The sequence below is a fragment of the Pantherophis guttatus genome, chromosome 2, assembly GCF_059756535.1.
Source record: "Pantherophis guttatus breed Tessera chromosome 2, ASM5975653v1, whole genome shotgun sequence".
Classification (NCBI taxonomy): domain Eukaryota; kingdom Metazoa; phylum Chordata; class Lepidosauria; order Squamata; family Colubridae; genus Pantherophis; species Pantherophis guttatus.
Genome location: NC_142064.1, coordinates 185,592,046 through 185,610,526, shown reverse-complemented (window position 1 = coordinate 185,610,526; position 18,481 = coordinate 185,592,046). Strand labels below are relative to the sequence as shown.

Here is an 18,481-nt window from a genome sequence, read left to right as displayed (position 1 = left end):
GCAGATTTAATAACTAGTTTGACAGTGTTGAGGGAATTATTTGTTTAGCAGAGTGATGGCGTTCGGGAAAAAACTGTTCTTGTGTCTAGTTGTTCTGGTGTGCTGTGCTCTATAGCATCGTTTTTAGGGTAGATGCTATATGGACACCCCTGTCCCATTTATTTTCCTAAGGCTGTAATCATATGAAAACTGGGAATGACTTTCAATCTGAGCAAGGCTAGGTTAATGTCAGGGTTTCAAGTAATATACCTATAGCAAACAGAACTCCGAGGCAGGTAGATTCCTTAAAGAACAGTTTTATTGGATATATCATATTGACATGGACTGGTGAAAACTGACTCTAAAGGTTCTTGCGGTTTTCACCTAATTAAAAGTAAAGCTTTTCCCCCTTTCCCAAACAATCAGTCACATGATCCAATCAAAGTGCTATCCGGTTGCTTAGAAACTTCACTCCTCCTCTCTTCAGCCACCAATAGGTTCCCAGGGGAAACTATTTTGTTCTGGTTACAAAATCCCAACTATCTCTATTTCCCCCTCCCTATCCCTTATCACCATTGTGGCAACATTGAAGCCTCCAAGATGGCCTCAGTCAGGCCAGTTTCAGTTGACAGTTTACTTTTATGTAAAAGGTTCTGCTATAAGGAATTCTCAGCCTGTAAGGATAGAGCCAATGTTCTGTGTTCTTACTTCTGAATGAATGTGCTCAAGATTACTGACTGTGCTAAGTAAGTTTAGATGCCAGTTGTTGAAGATGTTGAATGAATGTGGCAGTAAAATCAATAAATGTAAGTCAAACTGTTCCCAAATTTCTCAACATGTCTTAACTATTTTTGTTCTTAATTTCTCTCAAGAGAAAATGCATAGTTGGAATTACTTCCTCTATTTAAGGAAGTAATTTTGTTGGCTGGAAAATTCCATTCAGTTCTCTTCAGTACAGAGAGCCAACTTCTTTTCATATCCATCCAGCCAATTGTCCATTTCCTCTGGCATAAAGCTGAGGACATTTTGGTGGAATTAAACATATATATTGAGGAACTTCCTTTGAGGGAAAATGGGAAAACAGTTTCTTAGTGAGCAGAAATGCATTTCTTGGTTTCCCTGCCTTTACAGTGTACTGCATAAAGGGACACATTTTATAAGGGCAGCATCCAACAGTAGAAGGAAATACCAAGATCTGATCTCATATAGAATGAGCCACAGAGGAAGGGTTTACATCAAGACAAGCTTTCTCTGGGTAGACAGTAAGGAAAGTATGATGTAAATATGTCAGCTCCACTACCAAGCTATGAGGAGAAAAGAGAGTCACTCTGTGAATGGGGTAGGTGGTATCTAAATTTGACAAATAAGATAAGCTTTAAAAAAAACATTTAAGTTCACAATGGACAGAAATTCCGCAGAAGAGGCTCAGATGGACATCCCTCTAATTCACAAGAGTTTAAGGAAGGGGAGGAGGTACAGCACAATCAGAACTGCAAGATTCTTTCATTATGGCCATTCTCAATAAACGTAGCTTTAATCTTTTCCTGTTGTTGATTTCTTGGTCTGACCTAACTGGTGAGTCCAAAAATCTACTAGATAAGCTTATTGATGGTAGTTTAGCTTAGTATTTGTTCAAAGCTTTCCAAAATCAATTGTCCTCCCAAAGTAGTAGGACTAAAACTCCCATAATTCTCTTCCATCCCAGCTATAAAGAATTTATATTTTATGGAATAGAAATGTTTTCCAGAAAACATTTTGATAACGCGATAACCCACTGTTAGTAGAAAGACAGTGTGTCAAATCAACAAGCAAATATCATGTATCTGGACATTTATATACTTTAGAAAAAGAACTTGTTTCTCAGTTTAGAAGAAACTGTCCTTGAAAATGATTTCTTGCTAATATAGTCATTAGTGTCGGCACTTTTATATATGAACTTTCTCAATGAAGTTCAGAGATCTCAATTATATGATGATTATATATTGCCTAAGAACTGAAAGTTCTCCTCAAGTGAATTTTGTCAAAGAACCATTTCAGGAGTACATCTAATCCGCTGTATTCTTGCCTGACATATAATTTTTTCTGTAATTAATAGGAAAGGAAATTAATTGCAGCTTCTTACATCTGGGGGTGGCATACATATTCATCCTATGGTTCTCATTCAATGTAAATAACATTATGCAGAGTACAAAAAAAGGAATAAGAAATAGTAAGCCCAAGAAATTATAGGCATGAGATAAGAAAAAGAAATATACTTAAAGTAATTTATACCAACATTATTTGCTAAATTTCTCCATAGCTTTCAACTATGCAAGCTTTTGCTAGCAAATCATGCTAATATAATGACCATATAGTTTTTAGTATATTGACTTTTGTATTTAAAATTGTTTGCTCTTTCTTTTTGAGGATCTCACTAGCTCTATTCAAATGCAACTTTCTCCAGTTTATCTTCTTCTTTACCCTTTCGTTCTTTGGTCATATATGTCTTTTGCAATTCAATCAATATTTATTCTCTCTCTATGATCTAACCAATCAGTATATTTCTTTGATTATGATCACTCAGATTTTCATACATTTAATATCCAATCTTCTTGTCCACATCCTTATTGTACTACACATTCTTCTTAAGTATCCCATTTTCAATGAATTGTATTTATTGTTGCTTTTCTTGACATACCTCACACTTCCCAATTACAAAGTAGGCATAAGCCCACAAAGAAGGCATAAGCCCTCTCTTATTCACAGCCATTTTAGGATTTTTTTTTACATTTACTGCTTTCTATTAATGTTTGAATATCTGAAAAAAAATCTTCAATTTCCCCATCTTTAATAAACATTCTATTAAGATATAAATTTGACTACTTGCTCTTAATGTTGGAGTGAATATGAAATCAGTTCTAATTTCATAGTGAAAATCTTGATGGTCCTAGAAATGTAAAGGAGGAAGTGAACTCCACCATGAGTGCCATTGAACTTGGAGTGGTCAGATGACCGGAGTATCACAAACACAGGTAATTCCCAAATTGGTGCTTTCCTGTTTCTGCACTCATCTGTGCATTTTTAAATTAAAAAGGAAAGAAAAGTAGTATTTACAGGCTCAGTTAAATGCACCTTTGTATATGCATATTATTCTAAGTACAGTGCACATTAAATATTCATTTTAACATGGATTGGAGCCAAATTGCCTCATTTCAAAATTCAAAGGAATGAATAATCTGAAAGACCATGTCATTTAGTTCAAGTTATTTATTTGACAAACACAAAGACCAATTTGTTTAAAATCCATACTAAAAGATTTCCCAATTTATGGGATGCACCATCCTCTACTTCAGGGGTGGGGGGCAGGGGGCGGGGGGTTATCCTTGGTGCTCTCTGAGTTTGCTTGTTTTCTTGCAGACATTTCATTACCCTAACTAGGTAACATCCTCTACTTCAATATTGCATATTCCTCAAGCAGACCTATGTTTGTTATTAATATCCATTGAAAAGGGGATTTATTTATTTACATCTTCATCATAATTAACTCATAGTGCATTATGACAATATAAAATGTATTAAATTTACCTTGAGGTAAGGTGAATAAATAAGGTAGATAAAAACTGTAATAAATAATAAATAAATAAATAACTTTATTGTCATTGTACGTGTATACACAGTATACCCGTCCAACGAAATTCACTTAACACCCAAAGACCAGGTCCAACGCACATAACAATCCCCAAACACACTCCCACCCACCACAATTCTCCACCCCAAACCACCCAAACATCCACACAACAGACCAAGTAGTACTGTCCAACAGCTCACTGATGGTGGACCTTTAGTTCATTGTTGAATGCAATTATAGCTCTGGTATAAAAGCTATTCAGAAAACATGTGGTCCGAGTTTTAATTGTTCTGTATCTTCTGCCAGAAGGCAACAGTCCAAAAAGATTGTAAGCAGGATGGGAAGAGTCTCTGAGAATGTTATGCAACTTTCTCAAACAGAAAGATTCGAAGATGTCGTCCAGGGCGGGTAGCTGGAGTCCGATGATATTCTGGGCAGTTTTAATGATTCTCTGTAGAGAATCCAATTAGCTAAATAATAGGTTAGCTCATTTGACAGTCCTCAAAGACCCACTGGAAAAAGATTTCCATCACCTTCCATTTATAGGCAGGAAAGCTCTCTTAGAGAGTAAGGTGCCATGCTGGAGGAACAGTTTGTTTTCTGGTTTTAATTCCCCTGTCCCACCTTACAAAATAATCTTAAATGAGAATAAAAAAAGTATGGCCTATCCAGTCTTATTATCTCCAACTGTTTAGGTGGCAACTGTGTGCCACCAATGTTTGGATTACTGTAGAACACATTGTCGTCCAGATGTGTTGAAGTACAGGTCTCACCATTCCCATCCAGATGTACTGACAGTAACAGAGTTTACTTCATGTTCAGAAAAGTCAACAATGTCTCACATGTATGAGCTCACAATGGCTATAAGCTCTCTTGTGTTAGTCTTAGATGATCTGTATTTCAGTGGTGGGTTTCCCCCAGTTCGGACCGGTTCTATAGAACCGGTAGTAAAACTGGCAGGAGGCTCCGCCCACCGACCCTGACATCATCAGAAAGCTACTGCACAGAAGTGCGTGAGCGGCGTAAAGATAAGTAGAACCAGTGGTGGGATTCTACCGGTTTGCACCAGTTCAGTAGAACCGATTGTTAAGTAGTTAAGCAATTCAGAGAACTGGTTGTTAGAAGAAATCTCCTTTTGTTTTTTTCCACTTTACAGGGTTAATCCTGTAAGGAATTACAACTTTCTGGTGTTGTTTCCTAGCCTAATCTTTATTGCCCTGCTTACAGAAACTGCCTCTCCATTAACCCTTATTATATTCTTGGCAGTATGCCTAGACTTACTCGGAGGGTTTTTTTTTTTGGCTTGACTTTCTTAAAGGGGAAGGGTTGTTTTAAACTTTTTACACTGCTGTTGGGAGGAAATACTCCCCTGTTGGAGTTCTTCCAGCCAGGGTGCAATGATCAGCACTTTGAAGAAATAATTGAATAACGAAGCAGAAGCTTTTAATGACAAGGAACCAAGATGAGTGACATTCAGCAAGGCTTCTTGGCTAGCTAGAAAGATTGACATTCAAACGTGAGTTTACATACCTTTTCTGACTTTTGATCTAAAACTGGTTTTGGGTGAAGTTTAATTCTGTGCATGGTGATGTTTAATCTTGTGTTTAGTGATGAGATAATTTTCCCTATTCAGTTTTGTTTGGAAGGAAAAATGTTAATCTCTGTTCCTGAAAAGAAGCAGCTTTGGAAATCTGACTAGTTCCTGTGTCTATTTGTTCTGGTAATTGGTTAAACAAGCAACAGATACTCTGTTTGCTCCTTTACTTCATTCTGGAGAGCTTAAATGACCTCTCTGCTAAAGGGTTTCACTTTATGCGCAAGAGTTGGTTGCTGATAGTTATCATTGCATTTTAACTATTTTAATTCCTCAAGGTGCTCTGCTACCCTGCCTGATTTGTAACTCCAGTTTACAGGTAATTCTAATCTAATGATTGGTATTTAGGGCAGCTTTTTGCAAGCAAAGAAGCTTTTTGTATTTTTGTACAGGTAATCTTTACTTACAACGGTTACAATGGCTCTGAAAAAAATGACTTATGACGGGTTTTCACACTTACGGCCATTGCAGCAAATTGTCATTAGGGCAAAGAAGCAATGCCACATGACCACCTGGCCACACCCACCCGGTCACATGAAGCACCACAGTTGTAAAATGAGTGACACAGTTGTTAAGAATGCTGCAATGGGCATAAATGATGAGCGGTCATAAGTGTGAGGACCAGTCAAAAGTGCAAGGACCTATTTTATTTATTTATTTATTTATCGAATTTCTATACCGCCCTACTCCCGAAGGACTCAGGGCGGTGTACAGCCATGAAATAAAACACATAAATATACAAAATTTAAAATCGAATAAAAATGAATTAAATAAATTTGGCTGAATTAATACCCATAATTTAAAATACCCCTAATTTTAAAATACATTAAAAATTTAAAATTTACATTTAAAAGGGAAAAGATTTAGGCGAGGCCCGCTTGATGAAATAAAAGCGTCTTCAACTCGCGGCGGAAGGTCAGAAATCACTTTTTTCAACCCTCCGGGTAGTCCCTATGTGCATATGGACTACTCAGAGAGCTGAAAAAGTTATTTTTGACTGGTCCTTGCACTTTTGACCGGTCCTCGCACTTACGACTGTCCTCACATTTTACATTTTGCGCCCTATCTTGTCACCTATCTTGTGGTGAAAAGAAGCAGTTGTGAAATGAGTGACACGGTTGTTAGGAATGCTGCAATGGGCATAAATGTGAGGATGGTCATAAGTGTGAGGACTGGTCAAAAGTGCAAGGACCAGTCAGAAATGACTTTTTTCAGCCCCCTGAGTAGTCCTTATGCACATAGCCACAGCTACCTGGTCACATGACCACCAAGCCACACCCACCCGGTCACATGACCACCAAGCCACGCCCACCCGGTCACATGACCACTAAGCCATGCCCCCAAATAAGCCACGCCCATAGAATCCCACCACTGAGTAGAACCCACCCTTGCTGTATTAAATGTGTGTAAATAGGTGTCCAAACTTTCAATTAAACATGATTTTGGTACTATCAACAATTAGAAATTGTTCAGGGAGAAGAGGTGGAATGATGACCTAACATCTTTTTTTATGTAACTGACTGGTTTGAGGGTTACTACTATAATTGATCTTTTTCAGTAATGACTTCCTTCCAAGGTCAGAAAACCTGGACCTGGAATATCCATGGGCAGCTTGTTTCCATTCCATTATTTCCCTCCTGAAAGGAAGTAATTGTAGTCTGGATTTCCAGGAGGGAGAAATTCCAGAGGACCAAGAGACAGCAAACTTTAGATGGTTTGGCTGGAAGAAAGAGAGTTAAGATGGCGCCTCCCTAGCAATTCTTAGAGTATAACTCTATGTGAGAAGTTGCTTTAGTTTGGCAAGATTTCTGGCTGTGGATGAGGAGCAGAAAAGGAAACTGCTTGGAAGTAATCCTATGTGTCTTTCTTGGTTTTTTGGGTCTGACAATTACAGAGATGTGGAAACAAAAAGATCTGCTCCACCATTAGGAAGAAGGAGGAAAGTGATTTGGGATATCTTTGAAGAGACAAAATGGGACTTACCATCCAAATGCTTGAATAATTGGGTTAAGTTTGAATGCCATGCTTGACCAGTGTGATAGGAATCGGGCAATCCTGCTTTGGCTTAGGCATCAAGAGATATGCTGGGTAAACTGGGTAATGGGATCCAGGTGCTGTGACACTTTTGAAATCATATTAAAAAAGAGCTGCGCATATAAAAAGCACTGCTTAAGTATTCTCTTAAAGCATGGCTTATTATTTATAGGTTTTCTTTTTTCTCTTAGTTACTTTAATTGTGTAACCAGATATTTTTACAGTTCAATAAAGACAGTTCTTGACCAGAAATTGGGTGCGAGATGTCTTAGAGTACTCCAGATTGTTAAAGGTGTATTAGAACATATTAGCCATATGACATTCTCAATCTGCTGGTTAATTGTGATTTGGTTGGCTATCTACTTATATTCTAGAGCTTATACTATATTGGCTTGTTGTTTTTCTGTCCTTATTTTCTATATTCAGGGGAAAAAACCCAAAAGAACCATCCAGTTTCAGTTATGTTAGAATAGAATAATTTTAATGTGAACTGGCTGATAGACTTATTGGGGCATCTATTAAGGACAGTTTTCTTCTATTAAATGTAATATAGCTAGCAGCACTGAGAACAAAAAATAATTCCCATATATGCAAGCATGCAGAAATTAAAAGATACTTAAATATGCATGCACACACACACATTAAAATTCAGGTGACTGAATTCCCCCAGACCTGTTTTTAACATGCATGCATATATACTTACATACAGTCTCCTAATATTGAATTCCTTCCCTCATCCCTCTTCTTCCAAAAACATTCCTACTTTGCATTGTCTAAAACTTGCTCTGTCTAGAATTAAGCTGAATAAATAATTCAGATCTATTTCTTCTCTGTTTTAAGCTTCTGGGCACTATTGTATTGGAAATTCTACAGTGAAATTGCTGGTCCCTCTTTCTATAAAAAATATTATAAAGATTTTGTATAACATTTTGTAGAATACTTAGGGAGGAGATTTTCATCTGGACTCAAAAGAAGCGATATTAGTATAAATTATATAATATAATATAATATAATATAATATAATATAATATAATATAATATAATATAATATAATAAACATAACATAACATAACATAACATAACATAACATAACATAACATAACATAACATAACATATAATATATAAAATAATATAGGCACCTGTGATTGAGAAGGTCAATTGAAATGTATGGCAAACATCCCAGTATGCATAAATTGTAGTGTCTTTGTGTGTGATTCAGTTCAAAGGTAATTGGAGCAAAAAGTAGGAACAACTTGTGAATAGCATGACCTCAGTCTTTGTCAGAACCTTAGTATAAAATTATTCATTAATAAATCACTTGTTAAATAAATCTCATGCTTCCCAGATATCCTGAATCTGTAACCTTCATAATTTTTCATGGCAACTGAATGCATGGAAATTACCTAGCAAAGGATGAAACCACCCGGGAAAGGAAATTATAACTCCGAGAGCTACAACACATAAAAAGAAAAGCGAGAAAGGGAGGCAATATTGAAAAATTTGGAAAGTCTACGGATACTACTGTGTTTTCCCAAAAATAAGACCCTGTCTTATATTTTTGAATCCTGAAATAGGCGCTTGGCCTTATTTTCGGGGAGGTCTTATTATTTTGCAGTGCGTGGAACAAGATGGGGCTCCTCTTGCCATCTTACCTGATTTCCAGCTCTGCGTTTAAATATTTTTGGGGAGGGCTTATTTTTTAGGGGAGGCATATTTTAGTTCATGTGCTCAAAAGCCCAATTGGGCTTATTATCCGGGGATGTCTTATTTTCGGGGAAATGGTATGTATGGTTTGCAAAACTGTGGACAATCATTAGACAGCAGCAAAGATTTGAAAACTTTGACCCAGAGTTGTATATGATAAAAGACAGAAGGAACAGCTCTTCTACAGAAAAAAAGGTGTAAAGAAGAGATAGCACAAATAATCAGAATTGTACATAAAGGATTGAGAAGTTTGATCACTAAGCTAGAGTTTTCCTGAAAAGTGAAGCTAAATTGCCCCTAGAAAATATCATAGAGCTGAATGGATGAGAAGCGAAACATCTTCAAAGAAAAACAAGAAAGTCCAGTTGCCTCTTGAAAAAGCACCTTTGGAACACTAAAAACAAAACTGTAAAAGATGAAGTATCAACAGAACTGATTAAGATCTTGTAAAATGATGCCATTAAGATGATACATGTGGTTTATAAGCAGGTATGGCAAACAGATTAATTTATATTCTAAAAATAAAAGTGATAAAATGACAAAGTAGAAGTAATACTAGCAATAGCACTTGGACTTTTATACTGCTTCATAGTGCTTTACAGCGTTCTTTAAGTGGTTTATAGAATCAGCATATTGCCCCTAACAATCTGGGTCCTCACTTTACTGACCTTAGAAGGATGGAAGGCTGAGACAATCCTGAGTCAGCCAGGATCAAACTCCTGGAGTAAGCAGTGAGTATAGAAAGCAGTACTGCATTCTATACTGCTTTACTTTTTTAAGCACCACGGCTCTTAAAAAAATAATAAACAATTGCATTTATTTCACATACTGAACAGAAAATGCTAGGAATTTTACATTTCAGACTTCAACAATACATTGGAGCAATACAGTGGAGGTTGAATTCAAGACTACAGCACTAACATCTGAAGCTGATGGAAAAGACAAGAGAGTTGTAAAAATAGTCTGTTCATCCTGATTTTGCTTATAATCTGTGCCAATGTCTTTTGGGACTCACAGACATCAGCTTGGCCAATATGGGAGAAGAATGTGGAGTAGATAGGCCTTTAGTCTGATTCTGCACAGCTGTTTTTGTATTTTTAATTATGTACAACATGTTTAACTGATACAGATTGGTTTAGGACAGGGTGCCAAACTCGATTTCATTGGGGGTTGCATCAGGATTGTGTTTGACCCTGAGGGCCAGGGGGGCGTGTGGCTGGGGGTGGCCATTGATATGGTGGATATAGCCTGCTCGCTTGTGTTCAGGGGCACCTGGGGTAGCCAAGTGCTAAGCCAAGATTTCACTCTCATCATAATCTCCTTCCTTCCTTCCTTCCCTCCCTCCCTCCCTCCCTTCCTTTTCTTCTTTTTCCTTCCCTCTTTATTCTTCTTTATTCTTCCTTCCCCTCTTTCCTTATTTTTCCTTCACTGCTCTCTTCCCATCTTCCCATCTTTTTCTTTGTCTTTCATCTTTCCCTTTCCCCTTTCCTGTCCCTTCTTGCATGCTCAAATGCAAAAGGGGAAACATTTCTCCTTTTGTTTTGTTTTTAGTTTGTTTTGATAGCCCTCTGCCAGCAAAAATGGAGCTCGGGTATGTGTGCCCTGTTTTCATTGGTCGAGGGCTACAGGAGGCTGTTGTGGCTGAAAATGGACATGGGTGTGTGTGTGAAGTCCCCCACTGAGCTCCATTTTCACTGATAGAGGCACCGAGGCCCGGTCCTTTGCTGTTTCCAGGCCAGCCCTGCAGGCCAGATCTAAGCACCCCATGGGCTGAATGAGGCACGGGGGTCTTGAGTTTGACACCCCGGTTTAGGATAAAGAACATTAAACATCTAATTAAATAAGTAATGGAAGTTACCAGTGATTTGAGGTTTTACAAGAGTTGTTCACTCTTAATTGTTCACCAGAACAAAATGCTCTTCAAATTGAGGAATAAAAAATGTGTATTATGAAAGTATTCAAATATTGGGAGGGAGGAGAGGGCACTCATTGTCCATTCAGTTTAGGGGTCCTATATGTGCTAAAATTTTAGTTTCTGGTACTGGTTCTAATAATATTCATAAGATTATTAGAACCAGTACCAGAAACTAAAATATTCATAAGCTAAGGAACGAGTGACTATGAGCGAATTTTCTATCACTTTGGTACCTTCATTCTTACAAGTAATGCCCCAGTTGATGTGTCTTATTTATACTTTGTGTAGTACCTCCATAAAGAACACATAACTTGAAGACATGTGCAACTATGAAGAATTCTCTGCTTCTCTATTTTTTATGTTGTGTATTGTTGATCAACCTGTGTTTTTGTAAGGTAAATATTTCAGTTTCTGCAATCCTGAGCTGCTAGGTCAACCAGCAGAAAGAGTGGAGCCTAATTCATCAATGGTGACATTCCATTTAATCAACAAACTGACATAACAAAGAACACTTGCTCTTTGAGCTCATGCTAATGCCCACTTATTCCAATCAAGCTGACAGACTGAAAACTGAATTATGGATATATTTTCCAATAGCCAGAAGCAGGCATAAAAAGGTATGTGTGTGTGTACATATACATATTACATATTACATAAAAGATAAGATAAAGATAAAGAAAACCCTTATTGTCATTTTTTTTTTCCTGTGGGTTCACTGGCACACATTAAAAATGAAATCCTGTTGTCAGCTCTCAGAAGTGTACACATACATAACACACATATAGATATGCTATATACATACATATGTATATACCTATACTTTAACATATAAATACATACAAATATTAATCACTGTCCATCTTGAATACATAGTGTAAAGATGAAGCCTGAGAGTTCACAAGATTGATACTGTATGGAACAAAACTGTGGCTGAATATACATATACATATTGTTGATATTGGTTGATATTTCCAGATATTGGTTCATGATATTTTTAAACCTGATGTATACTGTAGAGTACTATATAGCAGTACCTGACATGAAGGTACTACTAGGGCAGTGGTTCTCAACCTGTGGGTCGCGACCCCTTTGGGGGTCGAATGACCCTTTCACAGGGGTCGCCTAAGACCATAGGAAAACACATATTTTCAATGGTCTTAGGAATAATTTTATGGTTGGGGGTCACCACAACATGAGGAACTGTATTAAAGGGTCACGGCATTAGGAAGGTTGAGAACCACTGTACTAGGGGAAAGGACAGAATTGGACAAAAAAAGCAACCACACCTGTAAAGGAAAAAGACACTAATGCCTCCCCCATCTCCTTTAGTTAGGTCTATTATTGTTTCAATTTTAACCCCATGCCATCTGTAAATTAAGTCCTTCCAAAATAAACATGGCAGTCTTTTTTTTTTTTTCTGAAGCCAAGAAAAGACTGCTGCAAACCACATTTCAGTAGGTATGGCACTTTGTGGCTTTAAAGCTTTATTTCTTGATACCCATGTGTATTTTGTGGTTCTGTGGCATGAGGATCACCATTTTTTCAATGTGCTCCAAAAAGGATCATGCTAGAGCATGCTGACCTTGCTTGTGTGATTCACAACAATCACCTTATTGTATTCCTCCAAGTGGGGCTTTTGAAGACTTCAGAAACTTTTGTTGGGCCTAAATATATAAATCAGATTTTTGTGTGTGTGTGTTTTTCACAGGCTACAAATATTGCACATATAATGCTGTTTTTGCTTCAGCTGAGTTAGTTACTAATTTGCTTTAGAAGCAATTATAAATGCTCTTTGTGACCTTGAAGTCCCTAGTTAGCTAATGGATGGATGAAATCCGCACTCACACAGAAAACAACCTTCTTTGTAAGAACAATTGCAGAGGCTTTCATCTGAGTCCCCTGCTTCTGAAGCCAGAATAATGGAGGCACTGATTTTCTTTCTTTCTTTCTTTCTTTCTTTCTTTCTTTCTTTCTTTCTTTCTTTCTTTCTTTCTTTCTTTCTTTCTCTTTCTTACTCTCTCTCTCTCTCTCTCTCTCTCTCTCTTTCTTTCTTTCTTTCTTTCTTTCTGAATTTATTTTGTTGGCTTTTTAATTTGATTAAGCTCTATTGGAATGAGTCTTACACTGTATAGGCTGCATTTTTTAAAAAAAAAATCTGAAAAATCTGGTTTCTAATTATTTTTATTAGTCATTTTAGAAAGAAAAAAACCTGATTTCAGAAAAAAAAAGTGCCAGTCTTGGTCTAAATCAATCACCCCAGATCTTTAAGATTTGTGAAATATTTTCCAAGGAATTATGTCCTTGTTTACCAACAAAAAACTTATAATTAATGAATGGGGTTTCAGAGGTAAGACTGCTAGATTACAAAACCATCTAGAAATTGCAAATTTGCATTAGCATTAGCAAATAAGGACTACCATTTGCAAGGATGTTGCTGATTTCCCTAAATAGGTCAAAATGGCTAATGGGGGGCGGGGGGGATGCTGGAAGTTGGAATTCAGCAAAATTTGGAGGGCTACATACAGAATTCTTTAATCCAATTTACAGGATTCCAGCCAGTGAGAGTCAAGTCAACCAGCAAAGTATGAGTGAGCAAGTTTTTGACATGAGTAGAAGGGCAGAGTTTGGGAGTAATTTTTGGGGGGCGGGGGAAAGAGTATTTAAAATGAAGATGGTTATTTTAGAGTTCATGCTACGTGTTTTGTACTTTTGTCTTCTGCAAAAGGGCTGGAAACCATACTGTCAGTTTCTATCTCTCAGACAGAGAGCTTCAAATAAGGATTAGGGATTGCACGAAGCCCAAATTCACCTCTGCAGGAAGGAGTGGAGAATTGTCTATGGAGATTCTCAGTCATCCAGGTCATAGTTGTCCCAAGGATGCTTGTTTTGCTTCTCCTCCAAGAAGCTTCTTCACCTCAGAGCGAAGCGAAATGTCTTCAAAGAAAAACCAGAAAGTCCAGTTGCCTCTTGAAAAAAGCACTTTTGGGACAACCATGACCTGGATGACTGACAATCTCCATAGACATATTACTATATTAATTTATTTATTCCACCTTTATTATTTTTACAAATAATTCAAGGAGATGAACATACCTAATATTCCTTCCTTCTCCTATTTTCCCCACAACAACAACCCTGTGAGATAGGTTGGGTTGAGAGAGAGTGACTGGCCCAATGTCACAGAGCTGGCTTTGATACCTAAAGCTGGATTAGAACTCATGGTCTCCCAGTTTCTAGTGTGGTGCCTTACTTAAGATGTTTCACTTCTCCTCAGAGCTGAAGAGACTTCGTGGATGAAAAGCGAAATGTCTTCAAAGAAAAATCAGAAAGTCCAGTTGCCTCTTGAAAAAAGCACCATTGGAAGGAGTGGGGAGATTTCTTTTAGTGCAGGAATGGCCATTTGAGTGAATTTATTTTATTTATTTATTACCCAACTCCCACATAGGTGACACTGAACATGAAAGAACAAACTGAAAAAAAACCCTGTTGGAATGTTCCCTCTCATCATCTAGATTCTAGAATGTTAATGTGGAATGATTGCATCTTACGATCATTAAGTTGAGGCACATATGTAATGCAGACTGAATTTTATGACGTTTTTGCAGTGGTTAAATAAATCAGTGTGGCCATTAAGTGAATGCTGCAGTTGTTAAATGAATGCCACAGTCATAAGTCTGAACCCTATCGGTGTTTTTTGCCAAAAGGCAAATAATGGCCCAAATTCATCCTCATGACCACAGGATGCTGCAACCAGTCATAAAGGCAAGCCAGATGCTGAGCACCTGAACTGCAATCACATTACCCTGGGTGGGTGGCACAGCATTTTACAACTGCCAGAAGTATTTTACACACTGTAAAGTACCCATGTTGGGCCTGTTGTAATTTTGAATGGTTGTTAAGCGTCTGGTCATAAGTTGAGGACTACCTTTAGGCCTTAGTACTTTTTGTTATACAGTTTTTCAATGTAATTTTTGTCAATGATGCCAAGAAAGTTAAATAGTTAGTGTGTCCTTCTTTGTCCCCAATTTTTCCACATTTATCTTCCCTTTTGATTGTCTATGTCCCCCCCCCCCGACCATAAGTCAATTAGAACCTTTGGTTACCTTTTCCAAAAATCTTCAGGGCATCTTTTGTGCTTCTTTTTATTTTATTTATTTATTTATTTTTATTAAATTTGTATACCGCCCTTCTCCTGCTGGACTTTTAGTTCTTAGCCACATTTTTTTCAGTTAGTTTGACCAAACCAAGTCATCTGGTATCTTTATTATAAGAAGTAGGCCATAAGCCAGCAGGTCAGAACTTACACAATTCATGGCGCCTGCTTAAAGTGTCTGAAAGTATTACTCTTCAGCCTGGCCTGAGGCAAAGTATTACTCTTCCTTCTCATAAAATTTTAGAGACCCAATCCCAGCCCCTACCCCCAGTTTACAGACAATCAGACAGACAGACAGACAATCCATTAGCATGCTAGCTCTGCTTATAACAGGAGTAGAAGGAATTCAAAGGATATATGCCTCATTTTAAATACAGTTTAATTTTTGTGCAGCTACAATTGTGGTATGAAATAAGGACATATAAATGTGAAATTGGGAGAAAACCATAACCATAAACCTGGACTCTGAAAATCTGTGAGGGCAAATCTACCTTAGAACTATCAGACAATCCTATTTTCTCATAAAAGGTATGATTTTGCAGCCCAGGGACCTTAGATTTGGACTGTATAGAATTCATGGGAAAGACCTGTTTTGATCCACTAATGCAAAATAAATAAATAAATCATTTTTATATTTTATTTGAGGAATTGGTCACATTGGAGTTTGCTCAGCTTTTTGCTTTTCAGAGTGAAATTTGTTTGCCCAATTTTTTTACCTCAGTTCCTATTTTTAAAAAAAGAAAGGAAAAGGAATGAATTTGTTTTCCTGTTATATTCACTTAGCACTAGTTCTTTTTCAATTGAGGGAACATTTTGCAAATTGTTCATTGATGATGAAAAGCATCTTGCTTTCTCTCAGTGCTTATTCTCTTAGTAATATTGTTCCAACTGCCAATAAAATATAGTAAATCTCAGTTCTTTTAAATGCCTTGAATAATTGATGAGATTACTTGCAATAGACTGAATAGCACATTGGTTTTTATTACCTCAACAACTGTCTTCAGCCCATTTACAAGACTTTCCAGAAAGCTTTACTGAAATGCTGTTATAATTTAGGATTCAAATACTCCATGTCCATGACTGCTCCATTTCACCAGGTCCATAAACTGAACTGACCACATTGTCTGTCAGTATAAATTAAAGTTGCAAATATTTGTTTCTGTACTTTGCTAAAACAAATGTCACCTGGCAAATTCCTTCAGTGCCAAAAAATCAAATGCAAAATCAAGATAATAAAAATGAGAATGGAAATTAAAATTGGAAATTAAGCAAAGCATTGTGCTTCATAAATTAGGAATTGATAATTTTCTTTAATACTGGTAGACTTATTTAGTGACTGCTTCCTTTAGCTCAGTAACAGCCCTATTGAAAAAGTAACTTTGCAACCAGTCCTCATATTTATGACCTTTGCAAGTCTGCAAAGCAAAGGAAAGCTGAATAAGATCATAGTTGGCGTTTTACTTAGTGACCAGCTGGGGGTTGCTAAACAAGGACTACTTATATATGAATCTCCCTCCCTCCCTCCCTCCCTCTCTCTCCTCTCTCTCTCTCATTATATTATTTATGTCACATGTGCTGACTTTGTTTACATTGATTTTATTATAGGCACTGCTCAGATCCCATTATGGAGGTCCTCTTAATTGCAGAGATAATATTAAGTCCAAAACCAGAAGCATCTCATAAATGCCTACTTTTTGCTAAGTTCAGTTTATGTGCTTTTTCCTCTTACACTTTTAAAATGAGGAAAATGTCATAATCAGATGTACCATATCCAGTGTATGGTTCATTCTGGACATAACCTGCAGGGTGAAATTGGTAATTCAGCTTTGCCCTGGGTGACGTACTACCCAGCGTTTCCAATTCATGACCAGTTATTAGAGTCTTGAGTGGTTTATCTACCTAATCTAGTGTTTCCTCATTGTTCCACCATGTAGTTCCCTAGAGTCATATTCCTTATCTCATATGCCATAAAAATTGATTATGGGGCATACAACAGATCTTAACTAATCTCTCAGCAACATCACAAAATAAGGCAAACATTTAATCATTAGAAAGATCAAGTGATGTTATTGACCCAAGGTACCCCTTCATATTTTCCAGTATACTTGGAAATTGCAGGAACAATTATGCAATTATGATATATTTATCAACTGGTTTACAATAGTATAGAATCCTTCAGTAGTAATCCCATTTTTATCATTTTGTATAACAGATACTGTCTAGGTATAGCAAATAATAGCAGCCAACGTTCAATAAAAGGCTATTGGACATTGGTATGGAACAATGATTGTTTCTGATGTAACCTTTTTCTCCTCTGCACTTAGTGAATTCAGTGTATTTATCATTTCTTATTTATTTGTCATTTAGAAACAATCTACATAGCTACTAGGGATCAAATACAGAGAGGAACAAATGTTTTAGACAGATTTCAAGTTGATGGTCTCTGAACCAAATGGTGATGGCTATATGGAAAACACTGGATTTTCCTAATCTACCACTCTCCTGATGTCTTACGTATATGTGCAGTCTTATAATTTACAACTAATATGGCCAAAGAAATTATAGGGATTGTGATGCTAATTACTTTGAAAGTTGCCTGTTGGGGAGGCCTGTTGTACAACATTGCACAATTGTTTTGTGTTCAGTATTTTGTGAAATACTTTAACTCATAAACTCAAAAACAATGTTGCCTTTGGGCTTCCTTATCACCATTATAATTTCTAGGTGAGGAAGACATGGCTGTATGACTTCAATGTTGGAATTTTTAGAGGAGTGAAATCAAGTGAAGTTGCTTTCTATTATCTAAATCTATCAATTACCTTTCGGCAGTGTTGAGTTTGACTATTTCCCTAATATAGTTAAACTTTTCTTGAAAATAATAGTGCATCAGCTTCATTTAAAATGCTTATTTTATCAGTGATTTTTTAAAAAATACTGCTATTAGTAATTAGGACTGTCTGTTCTGAAACATATTATGACACAGCAAATGGCTTGTCTTAGTTGGTCAAAGGTCTCAGAAAATAAGTGAATTTCCAAAAGGGTCAAACTTGCAGTGTGGGTTATAAGTTAAATCAACCAGCTAGAGCTAGATGGTAACCAACAGTCTATGGCAAAGTTTAGACAGATTCAAGATTTCCAAGTTTCTGCTTGTAGTTAGAAGATAAGCAGTTTCACTTAACAAGTCTATGGAAATTCTCAATCATCCAGGTCATGGTGCTTTTCTAAAAGGAAACTGGACTTTCTTGTTTTTTTCCTTGAAAATGTTTCGATTCTTATCCAAGAAGCTTCTGAAGAAGCTTTTTGGATGAGAAGTGAAATCTTTTCAAGGGAACAACCAAGAAAGTCCAGTTGTCTGATGGAAAAGTACCTTTGGGACTTTGCTTAACATATTCCAAGGAACAAGTGAGTTTAATTCAACATAACAAATGGTTGATTGCAAATTAATCTTTTAAAGAATTATTATCAGTCAAATTTGACCATGCCTTCAACGTGTT

The 18,481-nt window shown here is 36.8% G+C and overlaps 1 long non-coding RNA gene across 1 annotated transcript; it reads left to right on the top strand.

Annotated features, from left to right (window-relative positions):
- The first annotated feature begins 4,879 nt into the window (after positions 1-4,879).
- Positions 4,880-7,342, top strand: LOC117660587 (uncharacterized). The gene is made up of 2 exons (XR_009621579.2): positions 4,880-5,102; positions 6,757-7,342. It is a non-coding gene; the product is annotated as an uncharacterized LOC117660587 (long non-coding RNA).
- Positions 7,343-18,481: the final 11,139 nt, after the last annotated feature.